The sequence below is a fragment of the Triticum aestivum genome, chromosome 1A (genome assembly GCF_018294505.1).
Source record: "Triticum aestivum cultivar Chinese Spring chromosome 1A, IWGSC CS RefSeq v2.1, whole genome shotgun sequence".
Lineage (NCBI taxonomy): Eukaryota > Viridiplantae > Streptophyta > Magnoliopsida > Poales > Poaceae > Triticum > Triticum aestivum.
This window is the reverse complement of record NC_057794.1, coordinates 401,499,955-401,521,689: the sequence shown is the minus strand read 5'-3', so window position 1 is coordinate 401,521,689 and position 21,735 is coordinate 401,499,955.

Below are 21,735 nucleotides of genomic sequence, written 5' to 3'. Positions count from 1 at the left end.
AGCAAGAATAAAGGGGCAGTTGATCCTACTTAATTAAGTACTAATATACCCTGGCCCATGCATTAGTCGCAAGTACCCCATATGTCCTATTTTTAGCAAAGTCATGCTAAAATTCACGAAAAATTTCAGCATGACCTATGCTGAAGATAGGACATATGGAGCACCTGAATTTGCCAGAACGGAAGTTAATCGACATTCCGGCAAACTCAAGGGCCTCTCGGGGTACAGCAGCAGCATCACAAGTTGACAAAATTCCCAAGTAGTACATCAACAACATCACAAGTAGTACCAATGAACATATAGTCCAGCACATTCTGAATTTCGATAAATGACAACAAATTGACTCATGCTGACAGCAACGAACTTATAACAACATAAATGAAATTGTAGTTGTACGAAACAGAAAGACCATAGTGCTAGTCACTAGGCTAGATAGCTCTGCTGACTGAACAGAGACTGCTTTGAAATCTTGAAAAGCAGAAAGCATTCTACATGTGTATGGGAAATAATAAAACCAGATAACTGACAGTTCCAACTGGAGGTTCAATCAGCACAGCTACATGAAAAATAGTCATCCATGATAAATTGGCAAGGATGCTTATAACTGAAACAGTGTCATACTACTCTGCATCTCCTTAGACAGTTATGGTAGATGAGATCATGTACCACAATAGCCAAGTGATAGTGATGATCTTGCAGAGGATGGTCCAACTTAGATCAGCCTGCAGAAGTTCATTGTATAATTCTGTTTAGTTCCAAGCAGTAGTTCAAGAAGTGCAAATTGCAGAAGTTTGAGAAAGCACTAACTGGAAAGTCTGGTGTTTCCTTGAAAACATGAAAGGGCCTGACTATGCATACAATTTTACAACAATACATCCACCATACAATTTTTATTAAAGGAAAAGACTTAAGTTAACTTTAATTAAAGTTTTAGTTAAAGTTTAAATTAAAGTTTCAGTTAAAGTTTTAGTTGATTTTAAAGTTAAATTAAATTTTCACTTAAAGTTTCAGTTAAAGGAGAGCACTTGCTACTGGATTTTAGGGCTATTGTAAGCAGTGCACTACTGCACTATTGTTCATACTCCTGCACTATTGCACTACTGGAATCCTCCTTCAAACTACTGCAAGTAGGAATACTGATGCAAACCCTGGAACTTGCAAGAAGTAGCAGGAGTACAACAAGACAAGAAGATGAGACAATATGGAGGGCACAAGACAAACTACTGAAAAGGTTTCTTTGTGCTGTACTCCAAAATTCAACCAAACAAATTAACTCAAACTTAACATCAGTAGCAAGTGCTACACTATTGTTGTCCTACACTAAACTAATACAACCAAACAAATTAATTGAAGAAAAACTACTGAAACTATACAAGCACTACAGGCAGATTACACAAAAGTACTGATGCAAGCAATACAGTACACAAAACTTGCAAACTTACAAGCACTACCGCAACTTAATTAAGCTACTGGAGTAAGTGAATCAGCTGCACTTAATTAAGCTACTGGAGTAAGTAACTCCATGGAGTACTCACTGGTGTACAGCTAAATGTTCAGGAGTACTTCTTTAGCATAAGCAACTGCTGACAACTTTCATACTCCAATGAGAAGAGTACTTGTACTCATAGCAATTCAGAAGTGCAACTACTCTTCTGTGAAATTCAGTGCATCTACTGCAAATAAAATTCAGTAAATTTACACCCATCAATTAGATAGTATGGCCATGAAATTCAGTGCATCTACTTCAACTACTCTTCAAGTATATGAATACTGTGAACCTAACAAGTTTTCCAGAAACATAAGTATTAGGGTCACTATTACCTGGAGAGTAGCATGTTGCTGGGAAGGTGTATATTGGACCTTAATAAGTTGCAATCTTACATGGATCAACATGAACAACTCTTTTTTTATTGTATCACTAGCATTTGTTGTTGTGCTGCCCTCTCTGCTCTTTTTTGGATGCTGTTTAAGAGTATGTACTTCAGTTTTCTAAATCTTTTACCACTGATGTGCAAGAAAGTAATTTTTTATGTGTATTAGTTATTGGAGTTGTCATGATGAATAATTCCATCTCATTGTGTCTATAATGATTTTCAAAAACATGGAATTGGAAGAAAATACAATGGTCATTCAAAATCATTATACTAGGCACTAATATGTTCTTCTTTCCCCCTTCTTGCAGATTGTGACTAGTTATTGGACTGTAGCACACCAAGTTTTCTCTTGCGGTATGATTGCTTCTTGGAATGTAGTAAATGAATATAGTTGAAATTTTTAGGGTGGTTGCACAACCTGTATACTTTCAATGTGAATAGTACAGGGAGAAAGTACACATGACATCTTCTTGTCTAGAACTGCAAGTGTCAACGCTGTCATCATGTACAGAAAGGAAGGAGTGACATCCCCAGCAAAAATCCACTTATCATGTACAGAAGCATTATCACGGGAGAGAGGGGAGGAGTGGAGTATACCTTGCTATGAACGGACGACGGCGGCGGCGGCTTGATGAAGTGGACGGAAGACGGCGGCTCAGTGTAGTGGGCAGAGGGGCGGCGTTGGGGAGGGACTGACTGGACTGTACATGAACAGAGAAGTGAGATACATGTAGGATGGGTGGGGGTGAGGGATGGAGGGAGGAGAGAGGGGAGGAGTGGAGTATACCTTGCTGTGAACGGACGGCGGCGGCTCGATGCAGTGGACGGAAGACGGCGGCTCAGTGCAGTGGGCAGAGGGGCGGTGTTGGGGAGGGACTGACCGGACGGGGAGATGGCAGCGCAGCATGGAACCGCGGGAGGGAGGGCAACAAGGCGATGGATGTCCGGCTGAAGGGGGCAGCGGTGGCCGACGAGCCAACCCTAGCTCGTGGCGGCGGCGGCTGTTCTTGTTTTTCTTATGAGGATGCGGAGGAGGGTTGTTCGCCTGTTCGGTCGGAGCACCTCGTCAAAATGAGCGCGGCAGTCGTTGGAGCGGGCGCGGGGGTCGTCGGAGCAGGTGTGGAGCGGGCGCGGGGATCTAGCGAGGGAGGGAAGGGGGATCTGGCGAGGGAGGGAAGGGGATCTGGCAAAGGGGGATCTAGCTAGAGGGGGGAAGGTTAGTAATGGCGCACCATCTAGGGGTGCGCCATAAAAACATTGACAGCAATGGCGCACCCCCCTCTAGTGCGCCATTAGTAACTTTTTTTTTGATAGCAATGGCGCACCCTCCTCTGGTGCGTCATTAGTAACTTTTTTTCTGATAGCAATGGCGCACCCTCCTCTGGTGCGCCATTAGTAACTTTTTTTAATTTTTTGTTGCATCTAATAATTTGTTTTTTATCAAATTTGTTATTTTCATTAGGACTAGAACAGAAGATATCATCAAATATCATCAAATTTGTTTTTTAAATATCATCAAATTTGTTTTTTTTATTTTAAATATCATCGAATTTGTTATTTGAAATATCATCAAATTTGTTATTTAAGAATATCATCAATATTTTTTAAGGATTTTTAGTTGCATTCATTTGTGAATTGGTAAAACATTTATGAATATGAAAAAATATCATCAAATTTGAAAAACTATTTATGAATTCAAAAAGTGCCCATTAAATTTAAAAATATTCCTGAGTTCAAAAAATATGAACAAATTCAATATTCATGAGGACTAGAATAGAAAAAATATCATTTCAATATGTCGAATTACAATCGAGAAAGGAAGACTGCGATTTAAATACAATCGATCTTAGCTAGCTATCTTTTCACAATGTTCTTGCCCTTCTTTTTCGCAAATAGAGTTCTTCTGTTGAACGGACGTCCTTTAGGTAGGTTGGTCCTGCTTCTTCTTGCTTCTTGTGGTGTATGGCACTTCATCGTCGTCGTCATGTTCCATCTTCGGGTCATCGTACTTGTCGAAGTCTTGCTCATTGGCGACTCCATCCATTCCGATGATCTTCCTTTTGCCTCTCCTCATGACAACACGACTGGGCTTTGACGGGTCGGTAATGAAGAAGCATTGGTCCACTTGGGAAGCCAGTACCCATGGCTCATTTTTCGCGGTGACGTTTGCGCCCGCGGTCTTGGATTTGGCTTCGGGTATAATCATGGTGGTGAAATACTGATCTTCTTTTAGGACGTTCTTGGCCCATCTGACACGGAACATCGGGACCTTCTCTCCAGCGTAGCTCAGCTCCCAGATCTCCTTGATCCTTCCATAGTATCTGTCCTTGTCGTTACCGGTGTAGGATTCCATCGTTACCCCGGAGTTCTGATAACCATCGCTCTTCATGTCCTTGTCCTCGGTGTAGAATATGTAGCCGTTGATATCGTACGCCTCATAGGTCATCAGGTTGTGCTCGGCGCCCTGTGACAAGGCGAATATGAGTTTTTCTTCCGCAGAAGAATCCTCATGTAAAGGATACGACAGAAGCTTCTCCTTGAACCAACGCGTGAAACATGAGTTGTGCTCTTTGATTATATCTCTGTCCGTCCTCTGTTGGCCTTGGTCATTTTACGTCTTCTCAATAAAGGTTTTGTGCTCTACCACCCAAGGATCGACCACGTCTATGTGTTGTAGCGCGACTAGGTTTGCTCTTTCAAAGTCGGCGAGTCGACCCTCGAAGTCGACATGCATTTCGCGGCGACCATCGCGGTGACCCCATCCAGCAAGCCTGCCGAGGTGCCTGTTGATGGGTAGACCAACGGGGTTCTCGATGCCTAGATAATTCGTTCGGTAGGAGATGCACTCTTCGGTCAAAAAGCCCCTGGCTATGCTTCCCTCTGGACGTGACATGTTGCGAACGTATCCTTTGATGACACCATTCATCCTTTCGAATGGCATCATGTTGTGCAGGAACATCGGCCCGAGTTGGATGATATCCTCCACGATATGGACCAGCAGATGCACCATAACATCGAAGAATGCGGGCGGGAAGTACATCTCAAGCTTGCATAGTCTCACCACGATCTCTTCCTGTAGCCTTCTGAGTTGCCTCACGCCAACCGACTTCCGAGAGATGATGTCGAAAAAGTTGCATAGGCCAAATAGCATTTCACGGACGTGCACGTCCATGATCCCACGGATTGCAACTGGAAGTATCCACGTCATCATCACGTGACAGTCGTGAGACTTCATCCCACTGAACTTCTACTTCGCTGACTCTAGGTATCTGCTTATCTTTCCCGCGTAACCGTAAGGAAGTTTTACTCCTACGAGGCAGGTGAAAAACTGCTCGATCTCCTCCTGACTTTCAGCAGCCCCAGATACAGATTGATGTCATTCCCTGGTTGTTTCGGCCCTTCAATTAGCATACTCATGTGAATGTACTTCCTCTTCATGCACAACCAGGGGGAAGGTTGTACATCCACATAAACACAGGCCAAGTGCTATGTGTGCTTCTCTGGCTGCCAAACGGATTGACTCCATCGGTGCTCGCGCCCAGCACGATGTTCCTCGGATCGTCCCCAAATTCTGGGTGTTAGAAGTTCAACGCTTGTCACTGGCTCGCATCCTTAGGGTGACTCATCATCTTCTCTTTTTTATTTATCTCCGGATCATTTCCGTCATCTTCTCGCTTCTTCTCCTCCCTATACGCGTGCCAACGCAGGAGCTTTGCTAGCTTAGGGTCCGCGAAATACCGCTGCAGATGAGGACTGATTGGAAAGTACCACATCACTTTTCGAGGAGCTTTCTTCCTCTTCTTGTATCGAGTGACGCCGCACACCGGACATGTGGTAGACTCCGCGTGCTTGTCCTGATAAATGATGCAATTGTTCATGCACACATGATATTTCACGTGCGGTAAATCCAGAGGACACACGATTTTCTTCGCCTCCTCAAAACTGGTCGGGCACTTGTCACCCTTGGGAAGACGTTCGTGCTAGAATGACATGTTCTCGTTGAAGCATGCATCGGTCATTTTGTGTTTTACCTTCATTTTCAGAGCCATGAGCGTTACTTTCAGGTGGGTATCCTCGGGCCTGCATCCTTCATACAATGGAGTAACCGCGTCTATCTCCAGTTGATCTAGCTTGGCTTTCTCTCGGGCGGCAGCTCTTGCATTATCCGTCTGCTTGAGAAGCAGCTCTTGAATATGAGGGTCCTGCACCCAGCCCATCGATGGTCCATTGTCGTCTGCTCCGGCATCTTCATCTTCATGATCATGCCCTTCGTCTGCTCCGGCATCTTCCTCATCATCATGTCCGGCATCTTCTACATGATGACTGTGTACTGCATCTACTTCGTGATCATGTCCTCGGGATTCTTCCTCTTCTCGCCCGCCCTCGCCGCGGTTGTCTTGCTGCCCTTCCTCATTTCTTACCTGGCCCCCATGGACGACTTCATAATCATTTTCATCACCTTGCCACCGATAGCCATCCATGAAACCACGCAAGAGCAGGTGCTCCCGCACCTGTATGGAATCCGGGTTCACAAGGCTCCTCAGCTTGCATCTTCGACACGGACATCTTATCTCCGTCTCGTTCTTTTGAAGCATCTCGGCCTTCGCGGAGCTCAAAAACCTATTCACGATGCCTTCGGTCATCGTGCGGACCATGGTCGCCTGCGGGGTAGAGCAAAATGATATTTTTAGAACCCAAAAAAAATTTGGCATGACTTTTCCTAAAAATAGGACCAAAAAGAATGCATAGTGCCAAATTCTCGCCGAAACGGAAATGAATCAACATTCCGGCAAAATATTGGCAACTACCGCATTTCAAATACCGGTACCTGCAAACACAAACATATGCAACACCACAAACATACGTAGATCTAGGCCATAAAAAGTGCATGTGCACATTTTTGGAGGGAGAAAAAAGTAGATCTACAACACAAAGAACCATTCCCCTTACTTACCTATCAAAAAAGGAAATTTAACCACTTAATTTAGATGAATCTATGGTGCAAATGAGGTGAGGAGGAGGAGGCAGCCGAGACAAGTTTGGAGAAGGAGGTGGAGAGAATGAAGTGGGGAAAGTGAGTGTGGTAGGTGGCTGTCCAAAATATCTAGCTGGTCTCAGGTTACTAACGGCGCACCACCTAATAATGTGCCATTAGTAACCCTGGTTACTAATGGCGCATTATTAGGTGGTGCGCCATTACTATTTGTGAATATATTTATATATATATATATATATATATAATTGTTAGTAGTGGCACACATTGGTTGTGGTGCACCATTACTAGTTTGGTGTGCCATTACTAGTTTTAAAAAAAAGTAAAAAAATTAGTAGTGGCGCACGGAGTGTGTGGTGCGCCATTACTAGTTAAAACTAGTAATGGCACACTGTGCCTTGATGCGCCATTAGTAGTTTTGGAAAAAAATTGTTAGTAATGGCGCATCGTGTGTGTGGTGCGTCATTAGTAATGAGGACACTAATGATGCATCTGTATCCGGTGCGCCACTGCTATATAGCAGTGGTGCACCACATATATGGTGCGCCATTAATGTCCATATTAGATATAGTCCTTTTCCTAGTAGTGCCAACTTCCATAACTGCTCCTATAAGTTGGATTAGTGCCTTCTCGATGCATTCATTATTGATCTGCGGAGGAGCCGCCTTCATCTTGCGTGTTTATTTCTTCTTCGAGTCTAAAAAAAGTAAAGGTTGCTTCCTCGCATCTAGTCTCGTGTCTAGCCTCTAATCTAGCAACAAGTACACTTGTTTCATCTACAACCTCTATGCTAGCTAAAAGTGCACGAACATCTACTAAATTGCGCTATTTCAATATATCGATGTACTCTTCTTCCCAATACCAAAACTTGCATCCATTCTACACAACAAAATTTGAAGTTAGCACAACTAGTCAAATCTAGAGCACAAACCGAAGCTAAAAGTGAAGGAAATATGCCCTAGAGGCAATAATAAAGTTATTATTTATTTCCTTATATCATGATAAAAGTTTATTATTCATGCTAGAATTGTATTAACCGGAAACATAATACATGTGTGAATACATAGACAAACAGAGTGTCACTAGTATGCCTCTACTTGACTAGCTCGTTAATCAAAGATGGTTATGTTTCCTAACCATGGACAAAGAGTTGTTATTTGATTAACGGGATCACATCATTAGTTGAATGATCTGATTGACATGACCCATTCCATCAGCTTAGTACCCGATCGTTTAGTATGTTGCTATTGCTTTCTTCATGACTTATACATGTTCCTATGACTATGAGATTATGCAACTCCCGTTTGCAAAAGGAACACTTTGTGTGCTACCAAACGTCACAACGTAACTGGCTGATTATAAAGGAGCTCTACAGGTGTCTCCAAAGGTACATGTTGGGTTGGCGTATTTCGAGATTAGGATTTGTCACTCCGATTGTCGGACAGGTATCTCTGGGCCCTCTCGGTAATGCACATCACTTAAGCCTTGCAAGCATTGCAACTAATGAGTTAGTTGCGGGATGATGTATTACAGAACGAGTAAAGAGACTTGCTGGTAATGAGATTGAACTAGGTCTAGGATACCGACGATCGAATCTCGGGCAAGTAACATACCGGTGACAAAGGGAACAACGTATGTTCTTATGCGGTCTGACCGATAAAAGATCTTCGTAGAATATGTAGGATCCAATATGAGCATCCAGGTTCCGCTATTGGTTATTGACCGGAGACGTGTCTCGGTCATGTCTACATTGTTCTCGAACCCGTAAGGTCCACACGCTTAAGGTTACGATGACAGTTATATTATGACTTTATAAATTTTGATGTACCGAAGGTTGTCCGGAGTCCCGGATGTGATCACGGACATGACGAGGAGTCTCGAAATGGTCAAGACATAAAGATTGATATATTGGAAGCCTATGTTTGGATATCGGAAGTGTTCCGGGTGAAATCGGGATTTTACCGGAGTACCGGAACCCCCCAGGAGGTATATGGGCCTTAGTGGGCCTTAGTGGAAGAGAGGAGAGGTGGCTAGAGATGGGCCGCGCGCCCCTCTCCCCCTTGGTCCGAATTGGACAAGGAGAGGGGGCCGGCCCCCCTTCCTCCTCTCTGTCCTCTTCCGCCCCCCTCCACGAATCCTATTCCAACTAGGAAAGGGGGGGAGTCCTACTCCTAGAAGAAGGAGTAGGACTCCTCCTGGCGCGCCACACTTTGGCCAGCCGGCCCCCCTCCCTTGAACCTTTATATACGGAGGTAGGGGCACCCCTAGAGACACAAGTTGATCCACGTGATCATATTCTTAGCCGTGTGCGGTGCCCCCTTCCACCATAGTCCTCGATAATATTGTAGCGGTGCTTAGGCGAAGCCCTGCGACAGTAGTACATCAAGATCGTCACCACGCCGTCGTGCTGACGGAACTCTTCCCCGACACTTTGCTGGATCGGAGTCCGGGGATCATCATTGAGCTGAACGTGTGCTAGAACTCAGAGGTGCCGTAGTTTCGGTGCTTGATCGGTCAGGCCGTGGAGACGTACAACTACATCAACCAAACGCTTCCGTTGTCGATCTACAAGGGTACGTAGATCACACTCTCCCCCTCTCATTGCTATGCATCACCATGATCTTGCGTGAGCGTAGGAATTTTTTTGAAATTACTACGAAACCCGACAGTGGCATCCGAGCCTAGGTTTTATATGTTGATGTTATATGCACGAGTAGAACACAAGTGAGTTGTGGGCGATATAAGTCATACTGCTTACCAGCATGTCATACTTTGGTTCGGCGGTATTGTTGGATGAAGCGGCCCAGACCAACATTACGCGTACGCTTACGCGAGACCGGTTCTCCCGACGTGCTTTGCACATAGGTGGCTTGCGGGTGACAGTTTCTCCAACTTTAGTTGAACCGAGTGTGGCTACGCCCGGTCCTTGCGAAGGTTAAAATAGCACCAACTTGACAAACTATCGTTGTGGTTTTGATGCGTAGGTAAGATTGGTTCTTGCTTAAGCCCGTAGCAGCCACGTAAAACATGCAACAACAAAGTAGAGGACGTCTAACTTGTTTTTGCAGGGCATGTTGTGATGTGATATAGTCAAGACATGATGCTAAATTTTATTGTATGAGATGATCATGTTTTGTAACCGAGTTATCGGCAACTGGCAGGAGCCATATGGTTGTCGCTTTATTGTATGCAATGCAATCGCGCTGTAATGCTTTACTTTATTACTAAGCGGTAGCGATAGTCGTGGAAGCATAAGACTGGCGAGACGACAACGATGCTACGATGGAGATCAAGGTGTCACGCCGGTGACGATGGTGATCATGACCGTGCTTCGGAGATGGAGATCACAAGCACAAGATGATGATGGCCATATCATATCACTTATATTGATTGCATGTGATGTTTATCTTTTATGCATCTTATCTTGCTTTGATTGACGGTAGCATTATAAGATGATCTCTTACTAAATTATCAAGAAGTGTTCTCCCTGAGTATGCACCGTTGCGAAAGTTCTTCATCCTGAGACACCACGTGATGATCGGGTGTGATAGGCTCTACGTTCAAATACAATGGGTGCAAAACAGTTGCACATGCGGAATACTCAGGTTATACTTGACGAGCCAAGCATATACAGATATGGCCTCGAAACACGGAGACCGAAAGGTCGAGCGTGAATCATATAGTAGATATGATCAACATAGTGATGTTCACCAATGAAACTACTCCATCTCACGTGATGATCGGACATGGTTTAGTTGATTCGGATCACGTAATCACTTAGATGATTAGAGGGATGTCTATCTAAGTGGGAGTTCTTTAAGTAATATGATTAACTGAACCTAAATTTATCATGAACTTAGTACCTGATAGTATCTTGCTTGTTTATGTATGATTGTAGATAAATGGCCCGTGCTGTTGTTCCGTTGAATTTTAATGCATTCCTTGAGAAAGCAAAGTTGAAAGATGATGGTAGCAATTACACGGACTGGGTCCGTAACTTGAGGATTATCCTCATTGCTGCACAGAAGAATTACGTCCTGGAAGCATCGCTGGGTGCCAGGCCTGCTGCTGGAGCAACACCAGATGTTGTGAACGTCTGGCAGAGCAAAGTTGATGACTACTCGATAGTTCAGTGTGCCATGCTTTACGGCTTAGAACCGGGACTTCAACGATGTTTTGAACGTCATGGAGCATATGAGATGTTCCAGGAGCTGAAGTTAATATTTCAAGCAAATGCCCGGATTGAGAGATATGAAGTCTCCAATAAGTTCTATAGCTGCAAGATGGAGGAGAACAGTTCTGTCAGTGAGCATATACTCAAAATGTCTGGGTATAATAATCACTTGATTCAAATGGGAGTTAATCTTCCAGATGATTGCGTCATTGACATAATTCTCCAATCACTGCCACCAAGCTACAAGAGCTTCGTGATGAACTATAATATGCAAGGGATGAATAAGACTATTCCCGAGCTCTTCGCAATGCTGAAAGCTGCGGAGGTAGAAATCAAAAAGGAGCATCAAGTGTTGATGGTCAACAAGACCACTAGTTTCAAGAAAAAGGGCAAAGGGAAGAAGAAGGGGAACTTCAAGAAGAACAGCAAGCAAGTTGCTGCTCAAGAGAAGAAACCCAAGTCTGGACCTAAGCCTGAAACTGAGTGCTTCTACTACAAGCAGACTGGTCACTGGAAGCGGAACTGCCCCAAGTATTTGGCGGATAAGAAGGATGGCAATGTGAACAAAGGTATATGTGATATACATGTTATTGATGTGTACCTTACTAATGCTCGCAGTAGCACCTGGGTATTTGATACTGGTTCTGTTGCTAATATTTGCAACTCAAAACAGGAACTATGGATTAAGCGAAGATTGGCTAAGGACGAGGTGACGATGCGCGTGGGAAACGGTTCCAAAGTCGATGTGATCGCAGTCGGCACGCTACCTCTACATCTACCTTAGGGATTAATATTAGACCTAAATAATTGTTATTTGGTGCCAGCGTTAAGCATGAACATTATATCTGGATCTTGTTTGATGCGAGACGGTTATTCATTTAAATCGGAGAATAATGGTTGTTCTATCTATATGAGTAATATCTTTTATAGTCATGCACCCTTGAAGAGTGGTCTATTCTTATTGAATCTCGATAGTAGTAACACACATATTCATAATGTTGAAGCCAGAAGATGCAGAGTTGATAATGATAGTGCAACTTATTTGTGGCACTGCCGTTTAGGTCATATCGGTGTAAAGCGCATGAAGAAACTCCATACTGATGGACTTTTGGAACCACTTGATTATGAATCACTTGGTACTTGCGAACCGTGCCTCATGGGCAAGATGACTAAAACGCCGTTCTCCGGTACTATGGAGAGAGGAACAATTTTTTTGGAAATCATACATACAAATGTATGTGGTCCGATGAATATTGAGGCTCGTGGCGGATATCGTTATTTTCTCACCTTCACAGATGACTTAAGCAGATATGGGTATATCTACTTAATGAAACATAAGTCTGAAACGTTTGAAAAGTTCAAAGAATTTCAGAGTGAAGTTGAAAATCATCGTAACAAGAAAATAAAGTTTCTATGATCTGATCGTGGAGGAGAATATTTGAGTTACGAGTTTGGTGTACATTTGAAACAATGCGGAATAGTTTCGCAACTCACGCCACCCGGAACACCACAGCGTAATGGTGTGTCCGAACATCGTAATCGCACTTTACTAGATATGGTGCGATCTATGATGTCTCTTACTGATTTACTGCTATCATTTTGGGGTTATGCTTTGGAGACGGCCGCATTCATGTTAAATAGGGCACCATCAAAATCCGTTGAGACGACGCCTTATGAACTATGGTTTGACAAGAAACCAAAGTTGTCGTTTCTGAAAGTTTGGGGCTGCGATGCTTATGTGAAAAAGCTTCAACCTGATAAGCTCGAACCCAAATCGGAGAAATGTGTCTTCATAGGATATCCAAAGGAGACTATTGGATACACCTTCTATCACAAATCCGAAGGCAAGACTTTTGTTGCTAAGTTCGGAAACTTTCTGGAGAAGGAGTTTCTCTCGAAAGAAGTGAGTGGGAGGAAAGTACAACTTGACGAGGTAACTGTACCTGCTCCCTTATTGGAAAGTAGTGCATCACAGAAAACTGTTTCTGTGACACCTACACCAATTAGTGAGGAAGCTAATGATAATGATCATGAAACTTCAGAACAAGATACTACTGAACCTCGTAGATCAACCAGAGTGAGATCCACACCAGAGTGGTATGGTAATCCTGTTCTGGAAGTCATGCTACTAGATCATGATGAACCTACGAACTATGAAGAAGCGATGGTGAGCCCAGATTCCGCAAAATGGCTTGAAGCCATGAAATCTGAGATGGGATCCATGTATGAGAACAAAGTATGGACTTTGGTTGACTTGCCCAATGATCGGCAAGCAATTGAGAATAAATGGATCTTCAAGAAGAAGACTGACGCCGACGGTAATATTACTGTCTACAAAGCTCGACTTGTCGCAAAAGGGTTTCGGCAAGTTCAAGGGATTGACTACGATGAGACCTTCTCACCTGTAGCGATGCTTAAGTCTGTCCGAATCATGTTAGCAATTGCCGCATTTTATGATTATGAAATTTGGCAGATGGATGTCAAAACTGCATTCCTGAATGGATTTCTGGAAGAAGAGTTGTATATGATGCAACCGGAAGGTTTTGTCGATCCAAAGGGAGCTAACAAAGTGTGCAAGCTCCAGCGATCCATTTATGGACTGGTGCAAGCCTCTCGGAGTTGGAATAAACGCTTTGATAGTGTGATCAAAGCATTTGGTTTTATACAGACTTTTGGAGAAGCCTGTATTTACAAGAAAGTGAGTGGGAGCTCTGTAGCATTTCTGATATTATATGTGGATGACATATTACTGATTGGAAATGATATAGAATTTCTGGATAGCATAAAGGGATACTTGAATAAGAGTTTTTCAATGAAAGACCTCGGTGAAGCTGCTTACATATTAGGCATAAAGATCTATAGAGATAGATCAAGACGTTTAATTGGACTTTCACAAAGCACATACCTTGACAAGATTTTGAAGAAGTTCAAAATGGATCAAGCAAAGAAAGGGTTCTTGCCTGTGTTACAAGGTGTGAAGTTGAGTCGGACTCAATGCCCGACCACTGCAGAAGATAGAGAGAAGATGAAAGATGTTCCCTATGCTTCAGCCATAGGCTCTATCATGTATGCAATGCTGTGTACCAGACCTGATGTGTGCCTTGCTATAAGTCTAGCAGGGAGGTACCAAAGTAATCCAGGAGTGGATCACTGGACAGCGGTCAAGAACATCCTGAAGTACCTGAAAAGGACTAAGGATATGTTTCTCGTATATGGAGGTGACAAAGAGCTCATCGTAAACGGTTACGTTGATGCAAGCTTTGACACTGATCCGGACGATTCTAAATCGCAAACCGAATACGTATTTACATTAAACGGTGGAGCTGTCAGTTGGTGCAGTTCTAAACAAAGCGTCGTGGCGGGATCTACGTGTGAAGCGGAATACATAGCTGCTTCGGAAGCAGCAAATGAAGGAGTCTGGATGAAGGAGTTCATATCCGATCTAGGTGTCGTACCTAGTGCATCGGGTCCAATGAAAATCTTTTGTGACAATACTGGTGCAATTGCCTTGGCGAAGGAATCCAGATTTCACAAGAGAACCAAGCACATCAAGAGACGCTTCAATTCCATCCGGGATCTAGTCCAGGTGGGAGACATAGAGATTTGCAAGATACATACGGATCTGAATGTTGCAGACCCGTTGACTAAGCCTCTTCCACGAGCAAAACATGATCAGCACCAAGGCTCCATGGGTGTTAGAATCATTACTGTGTAATCTAGATTATTGACTCTAGTGCAAGTGGGAGACTGAAGGAAATATGCCCTAGAGGCAATAATAAAGTTATTATTTATTTCCTTATATCATGATAAAAGTTTATTATTCATGCTAGAATTGTATTAACCGGAAACATAATACATGTGTGAATACATAGACAAACAGAGTGTCACTAGTATGCCTCTACTTGACTAGCTCGTTAATCAAAGATGGTTATGTTTCCTAACCATGGACAAAGAGTTGTTATTTGATTAACGGGATCACATCATTAGTTGAATGATCTGATTGACATGACCCATTCCATTAGCTTAGCACCCGATCGTTTAGTATGTTGCTATTGCTTTCTTCATGACTTATACATGTTCCTATGACTATGAGATTATGCAACTCCCGTTTGCCAGAGGAACACTTTGTGTGCTACCAAACGTCACAACGTAACTGGGTGATTATAAAGGAGCTCTACAGGTGTCTCCAAAGGTACATGTTGGGTTGGCGTATTTCGAGATTAGGATTTGTCACTCCGATTGTCGGAGAGGTATCTCTGGGCCCTCTCGGTAATGCACATCACTTAAGCCTTGCAAGCATTGCAACTAATGAGTTAGTTGCGGGATGATGTATTACAGAACGAGTAAAGAGACTTGCCGGTAACGAGATTGAACTTGGTATAGGATACCGACGATCGAATCTCGGGCAAGTAACATACCGATGACAAAGGGAACAACGTATGTTGTTATGCGGTCTGACCAATAAAAGATCTTCGTAGAATATGTAGGAGCCAATATGAGCATCCAGGTTCCGCTATTGGTTATTGACCGGAGACGTGTCTCGGTCATGTCTACATTGTTCTCGAACCCGTAGGGTCCGCACGCTTAAGGTTACGATGACAGTTATATTACGAGTTTATACATTTTGATGTACCGAAGGTTGTTCGGAGTCCCGGATGTGATCACGGACATGACAAGGAGTCTCGAAATGGTCGAGACATAAAGATAGATATATTGGAAGCCTATGTTTGGATATCGGAAGTGTTCCGGGTGAAATCGGGATTTTACCGGAGTACCGGGAGGTTATCGGAACCCCCCCGGGAGGTATATGGGCCTTAGTGAGCCTTAGTGGAAGAGAGGAGAGGTGGCCAGAGATGGGCCGCGCGCCCCTCCCCCCCTTGGTCCGAATTGGACAAGGAGAGGGGGCCGGCTCCCCTTCCTCCTCTCTCTCCTCTTCCCCCCCCCTCCACGAATCCTATTCCAACTAGGAAAGGGGGGAGTCCTACTCCCAGAAGGAGTAGGACTCCTCCTGGCGCGCCACACCTTGGCCGGCCGGCCCCCCTCCCTTGAACCTTTATATACGGAGGCAGGGGCACCCCTAGAGACACAAGTTGATCCACATGATCATATTCTTAGCCGTGTGCGGTGCCCCCTTCCACCATAGTCCTCGATAATATTGTAGCGGTGCTTAGGCGAAGCCCTGCGACAGTAGTACATCAAGATCGTCACCACGCCGTCGTGCTGACGGAACTCTTCCCCGACACTTTGCTGGATCGGAGTCCGGGGATCGTCATCGAGCTGAACGTGTGCTAGAACTCGGAGGTGCCGTAGTTTCGGTGCTTGATCGGTCAGGCCGTGGAGACGTACGACTACATCAACCAAACGCTTCCGTTGTCGATCTACAAGGGTACGTAGATCACACTCCCCCCCTCTCGTTGCTATGCATCACCATGATCTTGCGTGAGCGTAGGATTTTTTTTTGAAATTACTACGAAACCCGACAAAAAGTGCACGTACCCCATCATTTAAGCACTTGATGAACACCCATCCGGGATGTTTCGGCGTTGTAGACACGGAGCACACGACCATCTTTAGGCAGTGGTCGCACTTAATGAGCGGCAACGGTGCGCTGACGAGCTTTTGGGCTAGCACCGAGCCTGGCCGACCGCCATTCGTGTATCTGCCGGCGGACCACCGACGGTGTAGATCCGAGCGGCTAGTGGAGGAGCCACTGCCTGCATGTGGCCTTGCGGCCCTGCCATGGCCTTCCGGCCCGGTGCCCGGCCAGTCCATGGCGTGGCGCGGCCTCCCACAGCCAGGCGAGCTCAAGACCGACCGGATCCGCCCCAAATCCGGCAAGCGGGTCCGCAAAACAAATGGCCGTGATTGGGTAGCTCGGGGACGCCGAGGGTAAGGGGTTGGACGAGCGCGCGTCTGAGCTGCACAACTACAATTGCAGCGGCGGCGGCGGTAGCGATGGAAGAGTAGGAAAGAGTGGAGAAGAATGGAGAGCGTGTGGCCGGAGAAAGGGAGGGGGCGGATAGAAAAAGGCGCCCCTGTGCCACCGACGAGCGGGCCAGGGGAGGACACGCGCAGACGGCCCGCACTTCCGCGTGTTGTACGTTTCACCCTAAAAGCGGCGTAAACTTGGGCCGGGGATGGTTGAAAGCGGACAGAAAACGGACAAAAATCCGTTTGCTCACGCGCGCTGGCCGTCTAGTTCGTCTGTTTTACTCCAAACGGACGTGCGCGGACAGGATGAGGTCGTGCGGTGAAGTTGGCCTAAAAAACCGAATGAACAGAAGCACCGACTGAGGAGTTAAATTTGAAGGGTTCGGCTAGAGATGTTATAAATTTTTTAAAATAATTCTCAAGAGTGGATTTAGGTATTACTTAGTTTCCTAAACTTCGGAAAAATGCTGCTTACTTCTCTTTGCGTGTTGGAGCCTATAAATGGATAAACTCGTCATCGAACTGGTAGCTTAACTTTAATCCCTCTCCAAAGTCATTAACTGGCCGTTCACCAAACAAATGTATAGTACTCCAGGAAAGGTCCAGAGCTTTCTCTTCCTTCTAACTAACACGTTAACCCGTCGCTAGCACAATGGCATCACGTAGATCAAGCCTTGCGGCTTCTTTTATTTCGTTTTCGAACATATCAGCCGTGTCGCTTTCGAGATATATTGTTTGTATCAACCCGGTGGAGCTGAGAGATGCTCTCTTTGTCTCGCCAAAGCAGGAACATGCATGGCAACAGAAGAAAAGCCAGATCGTACTTAATCGTACTCTTTGGCGTGCATGGGCTGAGCCACGGAGGACCGCATCGTACTCCTGCTCGTGCCCTTTGCGAGAGACCAAGGGGCTGGTGTTGAGTAGCAACACTCCAATTTGCATGATCCACGAGGCACCAGCCAACCAACCACGCGGGCGGCCGTCGCGGTTTTGCTGCATAGCCGCTGGTGTCCAGCGCCTCGAGAACGCTAACTCACGACAGGATGCAGCCCTTCAGCCTCTGTCCGGCCGCATGAGCGATTATTTCCCTTTTCCAAACGTGATCCCCGGTGGATCTCTATCCTGATGGATGCTCTCGATCTTTTTCCAGACGCCGCAGCTTTGGTTCTCTGATTTTATATTTATTGATTGACACAACCAGATAGCACCGTCCGTCCAGTGTCCCCAAGAGGCATGCAGTCAAGCTTATATGTAATTTCTGTTATACGTTGTGTATTTGTGTTCCTTATACTATCTTGACCATGTACACTGATCCACCGGATACATCTTGACATGGCACACATGCATGATCCGCAAGGACCAACCATTAAAATTTTCTTGCACCGGCTATGTACAAACAAACTCATGTCTCCAAGTCTCACTGCACCGTCTATCGCGTTTTCTTGTTTCCTCCCGTTCTAATCCTATCAGATAATTTACTGGCGCTCCCTCTTCTTTCTGGTGGAATCCATGGCCATGTATGACCTAAGCCCGAGCCCCAGCCCAGGCCCCACCACGACTGCCGACGGTCAATGTTCTTCAAGATGACACCCCAAAGGGGGGAGTGACAATTACAACTTTGTTGCCCGACTTGACATCGACCCTCAGGCTTTCACCCGAAGAGCATGAGGCATGCCTCAAGGGTGGGAGTAAATATTTGTTGCGGGAAGATAGGGCCAATGTGACGTGTTTGCACTACTCAGTCTTTGTATGGGGGGGGGGGGGGGGGGGGGGGGGGGGGGGGGGGGGGGAGTAGTGTGACCGGAAACGTGCACTGAACGGTTTGAAAACTTACTCTGATGCTTACCTTTGACTCTGAGGCGATAGGAAAAATATCAGGTGCTACCGTGATACGGGCATTTGGGAGCCGTTGGATCTCATATCCGACAGTATCTAAGAAGCTATTGTATTTGCGCGTAATTTTTAGACTCTAGGATGACGTTTTTGTAAAATGTTCAAGAACTCCCGGGAACCATCGGATCTGAGATTCAACGGCCTAGAAGCCCGTATCACGGTAGCACCTAATAGCCGGTAACACCTGATACTTTTCCTGAGGCGATATTCTAATGGGAGAATTGATGGGGGACAATTTTATCGCCCAGCCTAACATCGTCTTAGGCTTTCACCCGACGAGCATGAGCCGAGGGTGGACTACATATTTGTTGCGAAAGATAGGGCCCATGCGATGTGTTTACACTGTTCAGTCTCTATATTACTTCCTTCATTTCAAAATAGATGACTCAATTTTGTACTAAATTTAGTAAAATTAGTATAAAGTCGAGTTATCTATTTTGGAATGGAGGGAGTACCTATACAGTGTTTTGCACTACCATAAAAGGTAGCATGGACTGCAAACATGCACCGAACGTTTGGAAGCTTGCTCTGATGCTTGCCTGACTTTGGGGATTCCTTCCCGCGGCATCTTCTGATCCTGATCTTCCAGCAACCTTATATTAGGTGCTATCTATCATACGCACTGCTTGGAATACTACAACAGGTCGAATTAGTTTTCATGTGTATCGATTGATCCCTTTCGGAAGGTAGGCTTGTGCACGAGTTGCGGGGAGGCCGGAGGTGACAGTTGAGCAAGTTGCACGAATGGCACTCTGCACATGATTTCTTTCGCCACAGGTCGGTTGATCTGCATGTAGACGTATACGTACGGCTTGAGCATCTAGCAGCTGCATCTAGGGAAGGGAACCACCGCATCTTGCACACTTGCAGCAAGGAGAGAACTTGACCAGCTTCATTCAGTTCTGTTCTGCGTGCCCCTATGTCCTCCTGTTGCGATCTTTGAATCTATCCAGCATTCCACCTCCGCCTCGCATAAAATCTCTGGCTACCATCCCAACCTGTGGGCGCAAGTGCATACTATCTTATCTTATTTTCTCGCCCTACTCCTTCACATGTGCCTCCCCCAGATCGTACCATTTCGTACGTCGAGTCATTGACCCGCCATAGATGCTTAACATTAACAAAGCGCGCTCCCGGATATTTCTAATCCGGCAGCGGCGGCATCGCCGTCGTCCTCCCGGCCGGACCCCGACGGGTTTCCGTTCCCACCATTCGTACGCCGCATGACAACAACGGCTCGCCTTGGCCGGTGCCGCTGCAGCTGCGCTATAGCCTGTAGCTAGCTGCCGGCGACAAAGACGGCAACGGAAAAGGAGCAGATAGCTAGGAGAGCAAGGACGTAACGTAATCCTGGTACACATGCTGTACATTCGATCTCATCATACGATATCTTCTTCCCGCCGCCAATATCTTCCGGCTTTTGGACGATGCAATGAATGCACAGTCCAGCATGCCGTGCACCAGCCGGGACTATTGACTCGCCCGGACAAGGCGTGCTGAATAGTGAGTGTGACAACAGGAGTGCTTTCGCGGCAAGAATCCGGGACCTTGATGTTGCAAAATTCCTACGACCATGATGTTTCCGTTGGTGTCATATGATTGGCGTAGAGTGTTAGAATAAATTCGAGTCATACCGTCGATCATTCGAGGACCAAGCAATCACACGAGTATGATACCGAGATTTGTTAACGAGGTTCACCAATATTGCTACATCCCCGGAGTCTGACTATGGGCGCTTCTTCCCATGACACCGTAACAATACTGCACCCGGTCGCCCTGGACACCGGCACAAGCCGCCGACTTCCCCTGCGTTCCGGTGCTATTATGTTGGCATAGGTTACATTGTGTGTCTACCCCCGCTATATATGAGAGACCTAGGATACAAATGTCCTACTTGGTTCACGACTCCATATCCTATCTAAACACAATACAACTACAAATCCAATTGTAATATACTTTGTACACTATATTCGACACAACTCTAACAAACTTCACCTTCGCGAATATTCTCCACCACCTTAAGTTCGTCAATGCATCAAACTTCTATGTACATTGAATTTGAGCTTATCCCATGAGTACCGCTGTTACTCCAAAGGCTGCATGTGACTCCACCTGCAACTTGTAGTCCCTTGTTTTCTTGACAAATGGTCAACGCTCGAGCAAAATTAAGTTCATTGTTACTCTAGTTTGTGCTCCCAACTTTCAGAGTATCAGTCCAACGCCATCACACACTAATCAATGACCTGCGTGAAAGTGAACAACTCACATATTCGGTGTCACACATAAGATTTACCTGAACTCAACATCACCGCTCCTTTTTTGACCGTCCGTCTGAAACTTGAAAGAATTTCACCGTTGTCTGTTGTCATCCCGAGTCAATTTCACAGTTGTCTCACCACATGTATGATCACCAGAGCCCTGGCCCGTCTCCATGTCCCGTGCATACCGCACGCCTCGCCGCTATTACCGCGTCCAGCCTCCACTGTCCCGGTCGAGTCTCAGGGGTCGTAAAACCACACCACTCAACCCCCACTGCAGAGTACCACCGATCATCACCGACCAATGACAAGTTTCACGCTTCCATCAGACCACTGGGCTCCAGTCCAAACTACATGTCACTCGCTTTTTTCACCTGCTGAATAGGCTTTGACTCTCTGTCGACTTACGCCGCAGCCCCTCAATCAGCACCGAGTGAAGTCCTCCAGACTCCAGCTCCACCTTCAACATGACTCCATGGTAGATGATCAGTCCAACCCTGCGCCTCATCGACTTCAAGCTCCGTGTATACACCACCTTGAATCAATCTCGTGTCATAGTCTTATCGAAGCCACACAAGCCCTCGGGCCTGCGCCACGTGTTTTCACACCCCA